The 23,574-nt window shown below is 36.3% G+C and overlaps 1 protein-coding gene across 2 annotated transcripts in view; it reads right to left on the bottom strand.

Annotated features, from left to right (window-relative positions):
• The window catches only part of LOC122346396 (gamma-aminobutyric acid receptor subunit gamma-3), a 91,950-nt gene that overhangs the window by 32,117 nt on the left and 36,259 nt on the right, over positions 1-23,574 (bottom strand). The window lies entirely within an intron of this gene.

A 23,574-nucleotide genomic window follows, 5' to 3' on the forward strand; every position in this document is an offset into this window, starting at 1 on the left:
CTGTCAGAGCGAATGCTGATAATGGGGTTCGCTAATGGAGGAAATGCATTTAATATGCAGTCTCACTGAATGTTATTTAGGTGTAAATGTTTCCTGGGTTATATATTGGTATAACCATACCACAGAATGTCTGACAGAACTTGAAGGCAGAAGTTTGACGGGGTCTCTGAGGTGTAAGAGTCACTGCATCTGAAAAGGTGCATAAATAGCTCAAAATCAATTTCCATTTCAAACATTTGCCACGATTAGAACTATTCTGTGGGAGCAGTCCAATCAAAATATGTGCCTATGCATCAGCGTGTGTATGTGCAAAAGACCTTCTTTGGAGTGATTTGAGGTAGGAAGACTAATGGCCTCATTATCTATTCCAGCTTTGATGTCTGAATCTGGCCCTATAAACGTCCAGCTAATTTACTCCAGCCGTTTCAACCGGCCAGCCTTTAAAAGCACTGACCCCACTAAAGTCTGCACAAACTTCCACACATAGCTGATCAATGTGACCTGCTCCAACTCAGTAAATGATCCATGAGCAAGATAAATGTGGGCATCTGTGTGCTGCATGACAGAGACTTCCTTAAAATGTCATTGCATTGTATACCAAACTCAAAGCGATGTCTGAATATGTTCAAAAAGAACTCTGAATTTCTTAATGCTTTCAAACTGGGCTCAGCAGACCCCCCCGGGGCTCAAAAGATGGTGTTATGTTTTACAAAATATAATGCAAATAATAATGCAGTAAATCAAAAATTAAATAAATAAACACTGTACTACTTTTTAATCTGCTTTTTTAAAGAAAATAGTCTATGAGATTATTATTGTGTTCACACTTTATTTTTACGGTTACACCTATTTGTTGCTTATTAGTATGTATATTACTAGAATAATAGCCATGTATTAGTTCTAATTAAGCAGATATTGATGCCTTATTCTGCATCCCTAATCCTACCCGATACCTAAACAAAACAATTAGCAGCCAAAGCAGCAAAATAAGAATTTATTGAGAGAAAATTGTAATTAATAGTTACATACACATTAACAGTGTACATACTTTTATTTGTAGTGTTTGTATTTGTACTGTATCTTTCTGCAGTTTCTCGTTGTGTTCGTTGCCTTCAGCTTGCTCACTGGGGGCGGTTAGGCAATATTCTCTGTAAAGCTGCTCTGGAACAGTATTTATTGTGAAAAATGCTGTAAAACGATTCTCTTTGGGTATATAATCTAACATTGCTGAGTTGATAGAAAAAAAGATGCACTGACAACTTAATACATCCTTAATTATTTTAGCTTTAGGACAATGTCAGGACAGCCAATTATTTTATCTTGCAAACAACATGCATTTTAGTTAACACAGTTACTATTTCGCGCATAATACAAATGAGCTTATATTCATGAAAATGTATAGCATTTGTATAGCAAATATGTGATTCCATTATCGTTTATGAACGGGGTAGATTATCCTTGACATGAAAAACTTTGAAAACTCCTCCAATCTAAACTGATTGTCCCACTTCATAATTAATGGCACTTGTCACCCTCCAACCCCACGTACCTGCTCCGGCCTGACAGTCATTTGACCTTTTGCTATCTCTCCCCAAAGGAGGGTCTCTTCATTATAATACCACTCTCATTTATCACAAGTCAGTGGGCATGAGAGCCATCAGGCCATAATTGTGACCTTTTGTTCTAGAAGCCAAAGGGAGTTCAGAGGTAGGCGGAAAAGAACATCACTTCAGGTCTAATCGCCGTCCAAGTGAAAATGTGTTGAGTGTCAGAATAAACAGAACTAATGTGAGGTGATTCCATTACATCTGGACAAAAACAATGCACAGATGGTAAACAATAGAGGGAGAGTCTGTCGGTTCAAAAACGCCTAAAGACAAACTGTTACCAGTTTATGAGCCACAAAGTAAAATCAAGCATTAACTTTACTCTTTGAAAGAAAAGATTATGAATGATCCTGTATAACGAAATGAGTGCAAACATGTTCCTGTTGTTGAGAGTTCCAGACTGTCACAGTCTGTGTGCTGCTAGACAATCTGTTATATTAATTAGGTTTTGGAGTGCTCCTTCAAAGCTCCGGGCAAGCATCAAACGCAGAAAAAAAAGAACGAATGTTTTACAGTATTGAGTGTGCTCTCTAAATCACAAAGCTGATGCCGATGCGGGAGAGATTCACTAAAGAAGCTTTGTGTGATAAACAAGAAATTGCATGGCCAAAACATGAGTAAACATGACACACACAATAGAATAATATGTTGTATGTAAGTGGGGTTTGCCTTTGCAAAATGGATGGTGGAACATATCAACAGGTTTGTTTGTCTCCCAATAGATGTCTTTATCGCAAGGCAAGCCCTCACACACCTTACTAGGCTGCACATTTACTCTGCAGGTTTGCCAGTTTGTGGGTTTCCATTGAAATAATTTTGATATTAACAGTCTGCCATAGTTTGATTCCACCAGACTTGTTTTTGTCTGGATAATCCGCCGGGACGACTGTGGAAATGGTAATGTGTGGAGAATGCATACAAAATCAAGGTTTCTGCTTTGTGGTACACTGCATTGGGAAGACTTATTTAATGAATAAGAAATGAAACAACTAATTTTCCCTTTCCTTAGAGGTCCTGACAGACACATTTATGTCAGTGGTTGTATGCCAACACATTCATTAGCTGCAGGCTTTGTTGTAGGGCTCGATTCAAAGGATAATAACCGTTGTTTACAATTGTATTTCAGCAGAAATACTACTATTGCTATAAATCTATTGCTGTGCTCTATTATTATTATTTGAGTTAAATGTCAATGCAAAATGTATATGCTTATCGAGAAATAATTCACCAAAAATTTGGTCTTTCCAACAATGTAGGTATGCTAGTATTTTTCCATGGAACAACAGTAGACACCTATTTTTGCCAAACAACGACACTACATAGTGACCACCGGGGAACTCTTATTGTGCTTTTAAATGTGTTTTTTTTTTTGGTATGGCAAGAACTGCGTAACAAGTCTCCAACAACTTCTACTTCAGAACAAATAACAGCATACAAGGCTTGGAATGACACGAGGGTGAGAAAAGAATGGCAGAACTTTCATTTTTGTTCTCTTCTTCGGAATGGCTTCATTTTTGTGTAGTGCCCATAAGGATTTTTTTTATCAGAAATGACCAGTATAGTATTGTTAGGTGTTACCCAAAATACATAACCACCCTAGCTTTGTCAGCTCTCAAAGTTCATACGTTTTGATGGCACTTTTCCTCAAATAATAATCTATTTTTATCTAATAAAGTGTTGTAACCTCAAGAGACATTTGTTGCACCTGTGTACCCATCTCCTTAAAGCTTTGTTCCAAAATATATTCTCTAGAAGTATTTCAGAGTGGAAATATTTTCATATGTAATTTGTGAAGGACTAGTAGGAATATCGCTCATTACAGTAAATTGTCTGGCCCAGGCTCTTGTGAGTAAGGAATCATTTTCTGCTCTGGTTCCTATCGTGTCCACGAATGACCTGCATACAGATTAGTGATTTCCCTAAGAAGAGTGGCTCCCTCAGCTGTTGATATCAGAATGAGTCAGTTAATTCCACCACACCTGACAGGCACATCACGCCATTTGTGGTAATGACATCTCCCTGCTCTGCTGTCCCACACACACACACTTTCACCTTTGATTTGTGTGTGAGAGCCACAAAGTATCAGATTCATCAGGCCCCTTCTCCTCCCATAGCTCTAATTAAATTCCTTGTGCCATTTATCATCTGAGAAAGAGAATATATAAATAAAGGCCTGTTGAATGAATGATAAAACAGGCCAAGGCAGAGTTATGCAAGCTCTGGAATGTTCACGTCCAGGGGGATGGCATGAAGCAGCATTAAATGAATATGGCATTTAGCCATGACACAACCGCAGGGGAGCAGCCCACAGGAAATACACTGCGGGGACTTCAGGTCTGAGGTGGTCCAAAGTGTTGCTTGGAAGCACAGAAAAAATTTTATATTTGGTGCTAGTTTTTACTGGGATATGCTAGTCTGTGTTGTCTAACATTATATACATTTAATAAATAAAATGTTTTTAAGAGTGATTAAAAGCGCATTTGATTAATAAATTAATTAAACTAACAAATGTCTGAGCTGCAAAGTTTAACATTTAAAATAAATCAAATGGGTCAAACAAACACCATCTATGCCAAAAGCAACCTAGGCTCATTGGAAATACGTTCCTCTAACTCCAAAAACGTAATTGTACATACGAATCGCGGCAGTCTCCAGTTGGAATAAACACTAGAGGCGGTAAAACTTCCACAACTGTTTTTCCTTTTCACACAAAGTATGTTTTGCAGGTTCACAGCTTTGATCAATAAAGCCTAATTTTTGTATTATTACTTGAGGAATATTATGTTATTATCATGCTGTGACATTTGAAAATTGGTATATTTGAACTTTAGTGTCACATACGGGCTTTATATGCATTCGCTTTCTACAGCAGTAGGTTTGCTCGGTTGCTCAAGCACTATGGCGTTGCACTTGAAGAGCTTCGCTTCGAGAAATTCCAAATACACAAAATTCACCAACATTATACACGCACTTTGCATGATATAATGTTAAATGATGCTTGTTCACACATTGCAGAGATCAGGCTAGCATTTATCTGCTATAATGGCAAGCTATGTTAAAAATGTACTCTTTTAAAACAGAAAAAAAGAATAAAGCATGCTTCCTCAAAGCACAAACTCTGAAAGGAATTGCACATTTCCACTGCTATTTCCCATTTAATTAAATATACATTTTATCCACCCAATTACACAAACATTTCCTAGTGAGCACAGCTTCAATGAGTTCCTTTATGTTCCTAAAGATGCAGTTATGCAAGATGTGATCTTTTTTCTTACCAGTATATATGCTATTTTATATATTTATAATTCTGAAAACAGACAGAAATATAGAAACTATGACTAACATTTTAGCTCATCTTAACATTGCTAACTTAGTTTTACAAAGTAAATTTGTTAAATTCCATTAAAAACAGCATAAATACATTTGTATTCATTTATTCAGCCACTTCTGTTGGAGAGAAATGAGTTAAAGAAATAACAATGTATTCTCGGGAGGCTTGAGTAAACTCTTTAGATTAGTCAGTGGAAAAGTTCTGTTTCCAACTGAGCTGCAGATCTGTGCTACGTCTCCTGAGGACACCATAGGCTCCAAGGAACCGCATTTATATTACAGAGTCAACAAACCTGTAAAGTGGTAACTTTAAACCACTGAAAACCAGTGCTAATAGAAAATGTAACATTTCCTCACAAATTTTGACAGCATCAGCAACAAAGGTGTGAATTATAATGTGCAATGGCTTTTGCATGCTAAGGTGTTAAGTTGCATTTGGTAGTTTGACTAAGCATGGTTTTAAAATATTTCTGTTGGATTAGTGTTATAGTGTGCCTTTCGTCTCTATTTGTAGATAATAACTGCCACAACCATTCATATCATGTGGAGTCCCTCAAAGATGCTGTCCTCTTGAAGAAAAACAGACACTTTTCATCCTCTCCAGACAATGTTAATTAACACTTAGCATCCCCTATAGCCTAATAATGGAGCTTGCTGTTTGTGTCCTCATTGAAACACAGAGAATTTACCTCCCGGTGAAAGTCTCTAGTTAAAGAAATGCCTGCGAACTGTTCTATATTAGATTTTTATCCAATTAAACGAAAGTAGGATGACCTTGTGAGCATTTTGAATTTCAGAAACAAGCCTATTTTCCTCTGGTCATGTTTTAAAAGGATAATTCATCCCACAATGAAAGTCTCGTTATTGTTTGCTGCCTCTCATATGAAACCTTTACAATGAATTGGGGACTGGAGCTTTCGAGCTTCAGAAAGATTGAAAAAGCCCAATACAAGAGTCATAAAAGTGGTTCAAATGACTATATTGCAATTCCTACTAGTCATAAGATGTGAGGGACATACTGAATTGTAGGACATTTGAGTCAGTGAGAATTTATCTGATCTGCCTGTCTGATTTGTGAATAAATCATTTAGATTAGTTTTGTGAGCTCAATTCATTGAAAAGATCAAATTCAAAAGAACAATTAGTTCATGAATCAGACATAGCTACTTTTTAACTTCATTTGGTCTTTTTGTCACACAAAGCTATTGTATGGCTTCAAAAGACTTTGAATATAGCACATGAGTCAAAATAACTACTTTTATGGTGCTTTTTAGTGTCATTTTTGAAGCTTGAAAGCTCCAGCCCTCATTCACTTTCATTATACTGATCTTATATTCTTCAAAAATGGCATGAAGATGAGTAAACAATGACACGACTTTCATTTTTGGGTGCTTTACACAAGACTCGGAGTAGACATAAAGTAGTTGTGAACAGTGCTGTGCCATAAGAAAGCCAGCTTCACTAGGAATTCCCTCTTGGAGAAAACTCCTTTCAGATTCATGTACTTTCCAGTGAAGCGAAAAAGTGCTTACACTGCTTTTTACTCCAATTCATTCTTCACCCCTCCTGCTGTCCTCTATATACACTCTTCTCATACCATTCCCTTCCTGTCTCACCTCCCCCCAGCTTCTCCTCGCACTTGCACATGCTCATTCACATTCTCCACATCGCTTTCTCCTCTGTCCGTACCCGTCTCAGGCACTCACCTTTCCACCACTTTGTTCCTCCCTCTCTTTCTCCCTCCGCCCCTCTCTTCATTCCATCATTTCATCCCTCTCAGTGCTCAAACTCACCATCTAACTCAGGTGCTTACCTGGTACTTCAAAACTCAAACCCTCCATTTCACACCCTCTCGAAAGAGAAATAGAGGCTGTGATGGTCTCCAGCAGACAAGCGTGAAAAGTGGCAGATTTCTCTGATCATCTTAGCCCACCCAGACCAAGTGACAGATAAGTGGGCCGCTGACTTGTGGAGAAATGTTGGCAGCGCTCATGATTATGCCGCAGAAGTCTGCAGGGTCAACCTCAGCCCCTGAAAGAGGGCTGCATATGTTCTCTGGCAGAGCTGGAGGCATGTGCTGCTGCCCTCATTACAGACACCCCAGGGTTATTTTATCGATGGGAACTACAGGGTTTTCCAGCCTTACTGAAATAGCTAAATAGGTTACGGCTCTAAGCTAGAGGCAAAGCCATGAACTCAATCTAAACATTCCATGCCACTTTCTTCTTTATCTTTCAGATAGCTAAAATCACCCTGCCGTGTTCACATATACAAACTGTATCGTACCTCTTTGCAGTGCTGTTTATATCATGCAGTAACCACCCTGAAGCCACATATAAATGAGTTAACACATTTGCCCTAACATCAAAACCCTGCTCTTATGATGCATCCTGAAAGGCTAACTCGTGTTATGTTTGCCTTTATGCACATAAAGTGCTAGTACATACATACATACATACATACATACATACATATACATACACACACACTGACACACATAGATAGGTTGATTTCATTTAAAGCCGTGTTTGTGAGCTTTTAAGAAAGAAAGAATTTGCATTTTCTTTCAGACGAATGCAACAAGATCAACAAGTGGACGGGCAATATGCTAATGTTACTTTGTAAGGTCAACAAGAAATGGCTTGGGACTCATTTTAAAAATGACTCTTTCAGTGATTCAAAGTCAACTCTTTCTTATATACATACATATATACATTAAATACATGGTGCACTACTTTAACTTTGGACATTTTCATAATAATGAATGTGTAACATCTGGAATGCTAATTTGTACAGCCATAAAAAAGACTATAAATAGCATATTTTAACAAGAGTAAATGACAAAATTCCAAATGACATCCCAAAAGGGAGTTATTACAAACACTTGGCAGTGGTTTGAAGTGAATTTTGAGGAAAAGTGTATTATTAATCTCTAAATTGTCTTATGTACCGTTATGCTAATGGTAGCTCTAATGCAGCTGCAGTACAGGTGCAGTTCTTCTTCATAATGCATTTATTTAATAGTACTGCATGTAAGGCAGCAAGAAAATGTTTTGTTGTATTTTTTTTATTCATTTAGAAATACTTTTGATAATAGTTGATTAAATGTTTATTAGGATCGAACAGATGTGGCTTGGTAAATGTTTTTATACCAGTATAAAGGCTGATAATAGTTGAATAAAAACAGAAGAATAATGATTAAATAATATTAAGCATTATGTCTCCTTATTATACCTTTCCTTAAAATATTGTCATGGTTTTTTTTTTTATTTCAAAACATTTAGAGGTAAACCCTATTATTTTAAATTTGTAAGTGCTAATAAACAAACAATATTAGCATGACATGTCAAGGTCCTGGGTTCAGTTCCCAGTGAATACCCTTTAATCTACTCCATATAAAGCTAGTCAATGTATTCTATTCATGCAAGACGTCTGTTTAAAATGTTTCCATAAGAGCGTTAGATAAGCAAAAAGGTCAACACTAACCTTAAGTGAGAGAGTCACACTTTAATTAAAAAGATCATATCATGAATGACATCCAAATACCACAACAAGAACACACACAGCTATACACACTCTGGAGGTAGTTTATCATTAACAGACCATTAAATCATCAGCAAGCGGTCACATATATTAAACAACTCAATATATTAAGCTGGCATAATAATTTATGGTGCAACCTAAAGCCTGTAATTATGTTGGGGAAGCTTGAAACTAAAAGCTATTATATTTTGATAAAGTAAAATGAGAATCATGTGTGAGCTGATACATATATAGACACAAATACATAGACACATACACATGCATGTATGTACGTATGTGTGTATGTCAATATAATCAGTGCTTTAATATAGAATGGTAATTAAACAGCTCTAATGCACAGTATTTAGGCAGACCATTATGTGTGTATTTTAGGAGAAAGATGACATATGATGATGTTTAAAGGTATAGTAGTGGTATCCCATTTCTTGGGGGAATATTTTCACCCCTACTACCTGTTTCGTAGGAGTATGCGAAGGGGTTTAAAATAGAACTGGGATCGTCTGCTGTCACTTTAAAAGCTGCACACATTTAGTATACAGGAATGTATCTATTTTTCACAATACTTTGCTTTCACTTCAGATGTAACCAACTGTGTTTATGTAAACCTTATGTGTTATTGACAGTGTTAGTGCAATCAGATGCGGAACATAACTCCAAAACAAAGCCAAATAATCTGCCGCTGCTTGACAGGTTTTTAGTGCGTGCGCTTCAAGTGTACGTGCTCAGAAAAAGCATGTTGTTAGAATGAAGTGTATAACCGGCAAGGATTTAAAGCACATGCAAACGGTCGCAGTGAATTTGTCAAGTAAGACATGATCCTGGATCAACATTTTTTGCTGATCCTAGATCAACATCACTATCCAAAAATATAGACTTATCCCAATCCCTACCTCTAAAGCTAACTCTACCCAAAATGTATGCCTAAAACCAGTGGGAAATGATAGCTGATTAATGTAGTAGCACCTAACCCTGATCATAAGTCTAAAAAAGATATTTCCTCAAATATTATCCCTCAAATCTGATTGGTTGATTGGAATGTTGTTCCAGGATCAACAAGAATGTACTTGGTGAAATGTCACGCACCATACTAAGATACTTCTTCTTCAAAAGCAGATGGTGGAGACATTTTAATCATCCACAATCAAAAATCTTTAAGTCTACGTAGAATTATAAATTTCTGTATATTGTGACACAAAACAAAAGGTTTTTAAATTAACCTCATTATGGTGAAACTAAATTCAACAGCAAACTGAACTACAGCCTAATTTATATAAACTAAAAAGCGAAGAAGCTCTCAATGGTTTTTGGATTTGTTAATTAAATGGATGATTCACTAGAACGAATCAGATGCTTACTGGCTACATACGAGAGAGGTCCGCTTGGAAAAGAGCGTCTGAAAAGTGCCTTGGGTCACGCAACTGCGTAGTTTTGTGCAAAGTGCAGGTTGACATTAAGAAGTCATGAAACATTTTGTCACGCAACTCGTAACTGAAAAAAGCTACATTAAAATAGACAAGTTAAGTTAGTGGGGTCCCTTTTTTTATTTACTTTAAGCTGCTCCCCAACACACTTATCTGGCCCGTAATTGTGAACATGTAATTAGATCAATAAATAAATGTAATAAATCCTAATGTTGTCAGAGAATGGCCTGAATACCTTGTTAGCAGTCCATCTGTGCTGCAATTATTAGATTTATAATTAACTTCTATCACTTTTGGAATGCAGTGAACGAGAACAGGAATTTCATCCACAGAGGAATGTTCTGGTTCTGCATCTCACTTTCCCATCATCATGTCCTGTGCTCTTTGATAGTTTCCCGTAATAAACTGATTTACTGCAGCGGCAGATTACATACGAAAGGCACTCATCCCCCTCCTCGCTGCATTGTTCAGGAGGAAATTAAATAGGGGAACGGCAGTGACCACAAAAATTGAGTGTGTTTAATCTGAAATAAAATTGGGGGCACACAAGGTTAACCAGACAACAGCACATGCACAAATAGATTTGGCGTTGTAAAAATCAGAGAACACAGATCTTCATGACATGTGTGCCATATTCAGTCTTTAAATTATACCAGTGACTTTTATTCTCATAGCATTTTCTATGATCCCTGCTCTGGTTGTTTTACATCATGTCAGCATCTAATGCTAATATTCATGGCGAGAACTGGGTAAAATTAGCTTAAAAAGTGAATGAATGTTTGAAAGAAGAGGCAAACTGGGTAAATAACTTACATACAGAAAGCTACATATAATGTGCTTATGCGTCTTTGAGATAAAATTCTGTTTTCCTGTTGACACTGTACTAAACATCCTTTGGGAAGACTTCTGAACAAACTGCTGCCTGAGAACATTAAAAGCAGTTCAATAAAACGTTTTAACAGTCAAAGGAGGATTACAGGAGCAGAAAGATGGAGTTTCCTCATCCTTCAAAAAATGTGAGAGTCTAGTATGATTTCATATTTAATTAAGATTTAAACATAATTGTAACATAATACAGTAAAGACAGAGGGTCAATATTGCAAAATAAGCTCTGACAGAGTCATTTTAAAAGATATGATGCTTTTTAATGGCCACACTTCTTAAACGGCAACTTACCAAAAATATTAAATAGACATTAAATAATGCTTTGATAGGGGAGTAATAAACTATGTGAGACAGAGTCTAGAGTACTACTATGCTGGAAAAGGATAAATCTGACAATGCCAATCAGAATCAAGTATATGTACACAAATTTTTACTGTAATATCATAAATCAAAGCAGTAATTAAAAATACGATGAAACACTTTATGCATATAACAGGAAATATGATGGATGTCTACATATGCTGCATGACTTTGAGTGGGAAATGAACTAAAATGTAAGGTCAATCAATTCTCTAAGGGTCACCAATTTGCAGCTCACTTGGGCCTGAATGGCTCACATCTACAGCTAAGTTAATTTAAAAATGTTCTGCATATGAATATCGAGTTCAGCTTCAAGCTACCTCATTATGCCAAACAAACGAGCAAGTCTGCGTGCCCAGTGACATCACTGCTTACATCGCTGTTGTGCTACTTCTTCAAACTCGAGCAGAATTTGCATCTCCATATCAAATGGCAGGTGCACAATTGCAGCTTTGATTTGGAACCTGCTTTGATCTACAGCCACATCCTACGTCATCACATGCCGCGTGCTACTGTAACCGAGCCTGTTTTCAACCGGCAACTGTGTCATGATTGCATTGTCTGTACAACAGCGATGTTGGGGGTTTGAACAGATCCCGTTTAAGACGAGATCAAAAGGAATACTGTCTTAGTGTTCACACTCTGTTTGTAAGACTGAGAGTTTTGGGACTTACCAACAGCTCTGGGATGTTTTCTTTTTGGTATTTGATCATGTTCGCTAGCCTTATGCTGTTGTTTGAGCACTTGTGGTGCTTTTGCTAAATGTTTCCTGTTTTTGCATCACAATGTCGTCGCTGTGTCACACTGCAGGCTAACTCTCAGACTTCGCCAACTTTGCTGTTAAACATGTGGGAAAAAGTTTCTGGGACAATCTTGCTGAATCAGCTAGCTGCACCCGAGCCTGCAGAGAGGACCCACATGGGAACACTTCCTATGACCTTCTCAACCCGAAATGTACTGAAATAGCCAGATGTGAAAATTTGTTAATGTATGCATCATTTGCTGCTGTATAACAGTGGCATGTATATTAATCCCACGCCTGAGATAAAGAGAGCTCTGCTGTCCTGAGAGAGATGCTTCTATTTCATATCCTGTATTTTGCGTGTTCAGTTCTAGATTAATGACCTACTTTCTTCAGCACAGTTCAGTGATTTTCCACCAAACTCACCTTGTTTGTTTAGGCACTTTTTGAACATGATTTAAAGTGGATTGTGTGTGTGTGTGTGTGTGTGTGTGTGTGTGTGTGTTTGTGTGTGTGTGTGTGTGTGTGATTTTAGTAAGCGTTGCGTACATACAGTGCCCTACAAAAGTTTGAAAGGTTTTATGGACATCAACGATTTAGGCTGATATTGTTAGCATAAATGTGTAACTTGATTTTCTTCTTCTATATATATATATATATATATATATATATATATATATATGTTACAGTCAGACATGCCTCTTTGTAGCTGTGATGTTGATTACTGGATTGCAGGTTTCTTTTGTGATGATTACTGGGTTAGCACATCATGATCGCTTTACTGCTTGATTGCCTGTTAAGATTTATTTATTTATTTAGCTCTAATATCTAATATATTCTCTGTTCTTAATTTATTGATTTATTTATTTTTCACTGTGATAGTTTGTTTTGTCGATAAACCGTTTACAACCATTTAGATAGCAATCAAATAATGCTTAAAATCTAAATTTAAATGCAGTCAAGACAAACTGGGCCTTATTTATCAATCTAACACAGAAAAGCACTGAGCAAACAAATCAGCTCAGTTCGTGTGTTATGCGCAAAGCGGTCATACGCAGCCAAACCTATATATATAATAATAATCTAAAAACAATCGTCATTTGAATATCATGCCCCTAAAAACACCCTGGTTTAGAAGACTTGAACCTAGATTATATGACATGTTGAAAAGTAGCCTGGGAAAAATTAGGAAACAATCATGAAAGAGAAATTAATCTTACTCCAAAAACACCTATTAAGCTTGTAATTGCACATAATTTAGATGTATATTAAATATCATATTACGTGCACCTTAAAATTATGCCACCTTAATATCGAATCCGCCAACTCTCTCTTAAAGGGAATGGGAGACTCTGACTGGTTTATTGCACGTTATGCTCAAAAACACACCCATTACTCTTTAAGAGAATAGAGACAACCCTTTTAGAGCATACGCTCGGAGTGCTGACCGCTTAGATTGTCAAAACAGGGCCCTTGGTGTCCTTGGTATTCGCATCGGCTATCAACCAAAATGAGTCAAAAACACATCGGCAAAAATCCAATATTGTACACCCCTAATGTATACTATTTAGTTTCCCTCAATTAAAAAAAAAAATCCTTAACATTTCACTGTTTTACAAGGATGGAAAATAAGTAGATACAAAATTATATATTAATTATATACTAACAAAATTACATATATATTGTCACGTTCTATGGACTTTGTTATTGTTTTTGTCGTGTGCCATGTGTTCCGTTTGACCTACTTTTAGTTAATTGTCTCAGTGTTTACACCTGTGTCTTGTTTGTTAAGTGATTCCGTTGAATATTTAAGTCCTGTGATTTTCAGTTCTGTTTGTCCGATCTCGTCTTTATGTGCGTGTGATTTTATTTTCTTATCTGCCTGCCTGTCTGTATTTATATTGTTTATTTCGTCTCTGAGTAGATTATAACGCTTTATTTTCATTTATACTCGTTGTGTGCTCTCCTGCTTACCACACGCGTGACATATATATATATATATATATATATATATATATATATATATATATATATATATATATATATATATATTACGTTGGACCTTTTAATTGAGCAGTGTAAATTTATGTTTGGTTGACTATATTTTAGTTTAATGATGAATGGCAACTCTAATGAAATGATATGTTGTGTGTGTGTGTGTGAGAGAGACAGTTTTGCATTTTCTATGATACATTTGTTTTGTAATTGAGGCCCGTTGTGATTGGATCAGGGTTATAATAGTAGAGTAAAACTAATTAGCTGAAATATAATCTTTTCCATTACAAGTCCTGATCACATATGACAAACATATAAATACTACTGTAGTTTCCTTACCGACATGCTAAACTAACTATAGCTATGTAGACAGCACTATTAATAGTCATTACATTAATAGTCCTTTTAGAGTCTGCATTGTACATTCTCCATCATGCTCCATCTTTATCCATCATTAAAGCTCTATAGCACGTTCTTGCCTTTTTTGTATTCTGCTTTCGCATTGTGAACAAGACAACAGACACTTTGGTCGATATAATTAACCAATATTGATAAGTAATTTAGTGAAGTAGCACAACTCGTATTGTCTGCATTGAATTAATTACTTCTGCTTTATTATTCTCATTTGTAAGTCACTTTGGATAAAAGTGTCAGGTAAATTAATAAATGTATATGTAAATGTGAAGTGAGAGAAACACGGACAACTCCTCGCTACAGGCAAAAATCACAAGACGACCTGCTCCTGGGCTGTTTTTGCAGGGATGATTAAAATAATTGTATTTTGTGCCTTTTTCTTCACTTTTAACACATACGAGCATCCTTTTGCTGTCTTTTTACAAACTAGCCGAAATGGTAGGAAGCATTTTAAACTATCTATCAGTGATAGTTTTTAAATGTGTTAAATGTATGGCTAACCTCAATTTTAGGGAGGTCAGTTCAATTGGATCTTTTCGATCACATTGGAGTCGCACTAGAATGCAAAGTGCAAATGCAATCCTGCAAAAGAATATGAGATACGAGCCTGATAACGTAAACATACAAAACAGCAATACATAAACATTCTTATAAGCCACTTTCATTCACGTACCAAGTAGTTTTGCAATGTACCAGTGTGATTTGCATGACTAGGGGTGTCTCTGCATCAGCGTACGCGTGGGAGATGACGGGGGCTGGTGATAGATAATGGACAATTTGATTCGTAAGGGAAAATGTCTTGTGTGATAAGCAGGCCAATTTGTCACATGAAGAAGCGCAGAGAGAGCATAAAAGTGATGAAAAGCTCCCAAAGTGATCAATACACTTTCAAAACAGGGACATCTATATAGAGACCAGCATCTGTTATCCCTGTATCAGCGAAGATACATATCGCTCGGCTGTGTCAATCAGTGCATCAGGCAACCAATGGATGTGTAGGTGGAAATCAAACTGTCTGCTGGGCTAAAACAGAAAACACAGCTGTGGCACAGTTAATTAATAAAAGTAATTATATACTGACCTTGAATTGCAATAATCATTGGATGGTTTACGGTGTAATGAAGTGAACTGAATTATGATGACTTTTGAAGGCTTGTTGAGTTGTACTAGGTGCATTCATATGCTCATGGAATGATAATGGTGTTTTGTTAAGCGCTCCTCATGTTCGGAGTTATCGTACAGCCGCAACTATCAGCCCACATTTCTATTAAAGCAAATACAGAGAAGAGGCAAAAAACAATAATATTTAGTGTGTTCCCATTGATGACAGACATTTTTCATCCGTGCAAAAATAATTAAAATAAGTCCAACTAATCTTAATTTAAACAAAATTTTCTTTGCTTACATTTGATTAAATTGTATTAGCAGCGACTAATACAGGCTTTTTAAATTTTGTTCTAAATATTATATTTTAGTTACTGTTTTCTGTTTCTGTTTGCTTTGAGTACAGACGGGAGGATATCCAGTGCAACTCACACCATGTCTACAATGGATGTGACGGTTCTCGCCAAAACCGTGGACTCGACAAAGTGACCATTGAAAATCATTGGAAACTTGTCAATACATCATAAGTAGAATCAACATTCTGTCTGGAATTCGTTGCACCGCGCCACATACAAACAGCGGGAATAGGTTCTATTGTATTTTGTCTCATCGTACACACGTGTCAGTCCTTCCTGACGATCACGGCGCACTACATTACGAACAACTGGATAATTAAAATCTATAAAAGCACACACGAGTGATCACCTGTCAGAAATACTACAGGGAGCATCGCGCCACATCTTTACAATTTGAAATCATTCATTGCTATAAACTTATGCACACACCGTCAGCACCATTCGGCGTTTGTCCGCATTGCCTAGCAACGATTCAAAATGATGTAAAGACGTGATGCAGCTCTTCTCGTCCGGTGTGTGACCAGCTTTATTCTGGCATCTTGTTCAAGTTGTTGTTGTTGTTGTTATTAAGTGAATCTATTGTTTCTGAGCATTGCTGGTAAGATGACATGAACCCACAGCAAACCGATCCGAACCAAACGGTGGCTTCAAAACCAAACCGTGCCACTGGTTTATCGTTACACCCCTAATTTCTTCCTTCTATTTAAATTCCTTCTGGCATCAGAAGTGATTGAAGATACAAGTAGGGATCCCAGCCATTATCTCTAGTTTGTAAACGAATGCTCAACTCATAAATCAATGAATTATGTAAAAAACACAATGGGTAGCTGACAAAGGCGTATTAATAACATTCATTTTTTTGTCTTCATTAGTCATTGTCAATGATCCTGCAGTGAGACAAATGAATTTCCAAAAGAGCAAATATCCAATGTTTAATGTCAACACAATAATATGAGGTCATAAAGATAACCAGTAATTAAAATATGCCTTGATAAATGCTGTGGAAAGTTTTGTATGTAGTTTAACAAGTCACACTGCAGGCAACTGTTTATAATAGGTATTAATCTATTTTGACACATTGTTTCCAATGGTTAAGACTCCCGTAAGCATCTCCACACAAATATGTAAAAACTTTGTTTATGCTTATTAATGCCGAATAACTCTGCAAAACTCAAAACATGAACATGGAAATAGTTCCGCATTAACATTACACGTGTGGTCCTGATTAGCATTAGTATCCCAAATGGATGCCCATTCGTAAATAGATTGAGCCCATAGGCCTCAGTAACTGCTATATATATATATATATATATATATATATATATATATATATATATATATATATATATATATATATATATATATATATATATATATATATATATATATATATATATATATATATATGTATGAATATATGTATAGAAAGAGAGATAGATCCCTATAAGGACAACAGCATGTCAGTGTCTAGATTTTCAATTAGTATTCCTTTAAAAGTGACCGTATTTTGCAGCCTTTGATTGCACAAAGAGCTAAAATGTAGTGGCAAGAACAAAATGTTCAATGGGGCATTTTAATTCTGACTCATCTGATTTGTTCTCGTTATATAGCGTCTTACTCAGGTACAGTGTCATGATGCCATGTCTAATTCAACTCACATTAGTCAGTCATGTAGCTCTTATGACTTCAGGTGCATTATGCGGTCACATCACTCCAATGTGCCGATAGAGTTTCAGCTCTTGTTATTTCAATAATTGCATTAAAATCACTATTATGCTCTGACAGAAGGGAAAAGCAAGAATGAGACATGTAAGAGGCTGATATGCTCGGCTGATGCTTTCATACTTGCCCTTAATGTGCTCCCTAAAGCTTCTTCGCAAATTAACTGATATCCATGGAAATGGAGAAAGAGCAGTGTGTCAGCATTTATCACAATGGAGATGAAATCAGTGAGATGAATTTAAGCCCAGCTGTTCATCAGTGAGAAGTCTGACTGAAGTTTAATGAAAGACCATCTGACTAAACTAACCACTATTTTAAGCTCTTATCAAAGTCAGATATTAGCAAAGAAAAAAAAGAAAAGAATTATGCACTTGCAATTTACAAATTTATTAAAGAACAGTTAACCCAAAAATGGGAGTTTCATTGGAACAAATTTGGAGGAATTACATAACTTGCTCACTAATATACTCTACAGTGAGCTGGGTGCCAGGGGCGGTTCTGGGATTTTGTTTTTAGGGGGGCTTAGCCCTCAGAGAGACCATTAGCTTTCTGTTTCTATTTAGGGTTCTATTTATACACAGAAAGTGACTTTGACATGCATATGAGATGCAATGGCTAGGTTTAGAGGTGTAGAGAAAGTGCGTATCATAAGCACACCAAATAAAAGCAGAAAATCGTGCCAATGAAACGCATTTTAATGAGACCCGGCTGGCGCACGGCCTGTATAGTGCCTTGCACTTCATTCAAAAGCATGCCGCATTAACATTCTATTACAGTGCATGAGATCGGTAAGCGAGCAAGAAAGATAAACTTTCATGAAGAAACAGCACTGGCCTGATTCTTTAAAGAACTGATTATAGTTTTAGGGGAGCTGAGATGAAAAATAGGGGGCTGAACCCCCCCCTAAAAAGGGTCTTGAACCGCCCTTGATGAGTGCCTTCAGAATAAGGGTCCAAACAGCTGATAAAAACATTACAATATTCCACAAGTAATCCACTCAAATCCAGTACATTAATAAATGTCTTGTAAAGTGAAAAGCTTCATGTTTAAAAAGGAACAAATCCATTAAGTCGTTTTAAAGTCTAACCGTCGCCTCTGGCCAAATATAGCAAATAATAACACTTCCTCTAATGGAAAAGTCCATTCCCTGTTGCAAATCAAAAATCCAGGAACATATTTCTTTAGAACTGCTCTGGACTGTATATGCTTGTAAATGGTGATCTGTGCATATTTCTCTCCTGATTCAGAAAAGAAGACTGAAAAAAGCAATATTATAGATAGAAGACTCATATTTAGGCTACAGCTGGAAGTAAAAAACATATAAACATGCACCTTTTCAATTTACAAGACAATTAATTGATGGACTAGAGTTGTGTTGATTTACTTGTGGATTATTGTGATGTTTTTATCAACTCTTATTCTGACAGCACCCATTCACTGCAGATGAACTAGCGATGTACAGTAATGCTAAATTTCTCCAAATCTATTTCAATGATGAAACAAAATGATATACATTTTAGAAGGCTTGAGTTTGAGTAAATGCTAAGCAAATGTTACTTTTTGGGTGAACTATTCCATTGTGTACCATATATTGCGAATGGTGATTGCTAAGGTATTTCATACAGTAGCTGTTCAACGATCTTAATTTTTAATATTTCAACCGGGAAAAAATTATAAGCGCGACTTTATTGTCTACCAATCCTATTTCAGGCATTGTTTCTCAATATATCACAAACCTATCACTACTAAATCAGGTGGGTTTATTGTTCTGTATAAACCCTAACCTAAATAAATTATATGGCTGATGCAAGATTGTACCTTCTCTTTAAGCTCAGATGAAGCAGTTCTACCCCTCTCCTTAGTAACACCTCCACCCTCCCCGCACCGTAAGCGTAGGTGTTGCTCTTGTGCATGCGATCCGAACCCCTGGTTAGCTAACGTCAGGAGAGATCAACATCGTTCCGGTTAACACACTGAGAACGGCATGTTCTCCTTTCTTCATCTTGTGGAGGGCCTTTCACATCCTCCTCTTCTCCTCCTCTTACTCTAGGCAATGAAAGAGGGATGGAGTTTGGGAATGGTGTACCTCCCTCAGACTGGCTTCTCAGGGGATGAAGGTTGCCTGCTGCGTATTCCTTATGTGTGGGAGGTTCGAGGAGCAACTTTTCTAGCATTAATTAGCTAATTATCATGTTTAATAATGGGAAGGAGGATTAATTTTTGACAAGGCTTGTGTATTCCTTCTACGCAGCGCATCTTTTATTTGCTTTGAATTATTGAGTTCACCTCAGTTTCGTGCTGTTTTTGTGCAATGGCATAATCTGGACAGCTGAGTATTTATGAATAAACATATTTGTCTCTTTTGACAGCCTTTGTTTGTTATTGTTTGGCATTCTATGGAAAGTTATCTACTAAGATTCTCTTCATAATCCACCCTAAAAGATTTTTAATTAGCATTTAGACATACTTTTCTGGTATAAGCATGTTTTAAATGCTAATGCTATGGTCAATTAGCCATTAATGCATGTTTAATGAAGAGTTTGCTATTGGTAATGCATTCCTGATAAGCGCTTAATTCAGCGTATCATGTTCTGGATCATTACTGCAAGCAAGGAGAAGAAACACTATGACTTCTGTTTGCCCTCCAGGACCTGTTGAATGATTTCTTTGTGAAAATATCTGTATATAGTCAGAAGTCAAACGTCTGATTGCACAAATATTGACTCTAGCTAGCTCAAAATCTGAATTAGAATTTTCCCTAAAAAGTTTAAGTATTAACTTTTTATTTCTATAGCTGTTAGCAATATATAAATAATAAAACAATGCAAATGCATTGTCAGCTAAAAGTCAGTTTATAATATAGTGGAATATATTTTTAAGCTATAAACTTCACAATAATCATAATCACAATTGTCACATTTTAATGGCTGAGATTGTCACGTTTTTTAATTCTAAATTGGTAAATTCTGTCAAAAATTACAATTTGATTTCTGTACAATTTATTTTTACTGTTTGTTTACCTTCAATAAAATTTTGACCTTTTTCCTTGTGCTATGGAGTTTTGTCCTCTGTTGTGGACATTATAGTTTTGTGGATTTCTCTGAGACCTCACATGTTTTAATGGATGTTTGGAAGTTTCACCATGACCACACCTTCACTTTACATATATATATATATGTATATGTAATGACATGAAAAAAATTATTCACAAAGACTTTTTTCTGGGAGTACCGAAAATGTTCTTTTCTTCCTGGGCTATAACAGTGAAAATTTTTAGTAGATTTGTTTTTTTTTTGTTTTGTTTATAGCAACACAGAAACAGAACAAAAATAATTTTCTCTGTCTATGTGTGTGAACATACACCCGAGCACTACACAGCAGCGCCATTGGCCTGGGAAAGAGTTCGAGACCATAAATAGCGGCACTTCTCTGCTAGATTTCTGGCATAATAGAAAAGCAAATCACTTCTCAGCCTCTCAGCCAGCATTTGTGTCAAAAGCAAAAGATGATTTCTATGTAAGAGCTACAATCTGTTCCCTTGTGTTGTTGTGAACCATCCAGCATAACCACATCAAAGATGACAGAGATGACCCACTGGAGGTAGAAGAGGAGACAATGGTCATTGGACTATGCCATACATTACTGCTAAGGTCAACTCTCTACTGGTCTTACTGTCAGAATCCAAATGACTGGTTGGTCTTAGATGTGGAAAGGTTCTGCATGAATGCACTGCATACCTTTGGGATAAGGTTACGTGTTATGCTTTTCTGCACTGTCTTTATCTGTAAAGTATAGCACATAGAAATTCAATATTTGCTTCCTTCTAACACATCAGTGTTTTCAATTAACCTTCTTTTTCTTAAAAAACAGAACATTTTCAAGTTCTTATGGACATGCAGCTGCAATTTTAAGCAAGTTATAATAGTTGCATTTAGCCTATATTTTTTAATGTACAACCTATACATTTTATACTCTTTCTGTAAATGACATAATTTCACCAGTAGGTGGCGACAAGTGATCGTCTTTATGAGAGCATCATTTCAATTAACTGATTCATTCAGGAACCAAAGAAGTGCTTCTTAAGTCATTGAATTATTCATTCAATCAAATTGTTCCCTTTACAGTGAGTCACTGAATCATTTACGAAATGGTTGAAAAATGTGATTTCATTCCAGAGCAAAACACCTCTACCATGTTTTTTGCGGTGACTTTGTTTAAATTGAAAATATGCGCACACAATAATTCATATATAGTCTATATACTCTATGTGCTTAACAGAATGGAACAAGACCTTCAGAGCTTATTTGCAGAGCACCTGAGCATAAAAGTTTCTGAAGTATTTATTCCCGATTAAAATATACTGACCCCATGACATTCAGCTGGATTCTCATGAGCAAATCCAATTTTGTAGCGATAATGATTATGATAGTGTAAGCAGATGGTGGTTGGTGTATTTATATGCAATCATCAATGTTTTGGGGGCAAAGGAAATTAAGATCCTTTTCTTTGTGAGACAATGAGTAGGAGGTCGATATTATCTCAGAAAGAATAATCTTTTGTTTGAAGCAATTCAAAATCTTTTGTAAAAAAGATGTCAGTCTCAGTAATGACACATAAGTGTCATAACATGGTTTGAAAAGATATAACAAATATTAAAAAATAAAGGAGAAAAACAAACACACTAAGATGTACTGATGTTCGTTGTGCCTTTGTGTTATAAATGTGTTCCTTTAAGTGATTTGTTTCTGTGCATCACATGACACTGACAAAGCGCAAAAACAATTTTGATAATATGAGTTCTCATGCTGGCATTCCATTTAACCAGAAAATGAGTCGCAGACAGAGATAATTTCTTTCTTTTTCAGTTCTCTTTACAATAATTCATAAGTTGGGGTTTAGAAGCCATTGGCAAATGATTCTGAACAAAAATACTGAAATATTTAAACAAAGAGAACAGGCTTTGGTGAGTTATACATTTTAAATGTCTTACATATTGTCAGAGCTGAGACTTTGATTAAATAAATTTTCCTTTCAGAATCATTTCATTTTATCAGTAACAGGACATAAGACTTCTGTATCCCCTTGTCTGAAAAGTTCAAAAAATCTCTACAAAAGCTTAACTGGAAATACTATACACACAAGCAAAAAGGTGCTTTTTTATACTTGTGAAATACACATTTTTACATTCATATTCACTAAATGTAATAATAATGTTTCTTTCTGCTTTCTAAAAACAGAAATCTTTAACTAACAGTGATTAAAAATTTTGATTTTTAAAGCTAACATGGAAAGATGAAAACATTTCTAGAATGTTCTGTAAAAAAATTACATTTTCATCTCAAGCAATGGACATAATTAGTTTAGGTACAATAACAATGCAAACATGTATAAAGCAATATGCTTTATAAATGACTAACTGTATAGTATTATATACAGTATCTACAGTTTTCTCAGTGCACTCCCCTGTAACACATATCAGTGCAATCCTAAAAACTCACTGAATATTTATTTAGGTTCTCAGGGTTTCTGCAGTTTCTCTCTAAAGCTAAAGCAAAACCCTTCTTACCAAAGCCCACACTCCAAAACACTGCAATACACTTAGACACAGACAAAATCAGCCACGATCCTTTCAGTTCCGGCCTTGAGACTGTTGGAAGTCTTAAAGTCTCCTTTAGCCTTTCAAGAAGCAGTGCAGTGCAGACGAGCAAGTGGTTGGTTGTCTGCCTTGCTTGTCTTCACTCCGTTAATCTATGTAACACAGCACACTCTTGATCGCAAATGACCCTTCAACTTCAAGGTGACATTCTGTGGCAGAATGCCGCTCTGGTGTCTGTGCCAAATCTCTGTCAATAGTGTCCACTTCAATCTGCTCTGACTCGATCTGAAGTAGTGAGTAAACCCATCCTCTATTAACTCAGTGCAGCGCCTCAGTCTTAGCCCCTAGTTCTCCTCCATCTCCTCCTTACACACAGAATCTAGTGATTATCACAGCACGACTGGAACACTGTGGTGACAGTTTGGGGTGACTCATTCTAAAAGCAAAACAATTATAGAAAAAATGACATAAAAAGAATGAGCAAAAACCTTGTGAATAG

This window comes from Puntigrus tetrazona, chromosome 6, assembly GCF_018831695.1.
Source record: "Puntigrus tetrazona isolate hp1 chromosome 6, ASM1883169v1, whole genome shotgun sequence".
Lineage (NCBI taxonomy): Eukaryota > Metazoa > Chordata > Actinopteri > Cypriniformes > Cyprinidae > Puntigrus > Puntigrus tetrazona.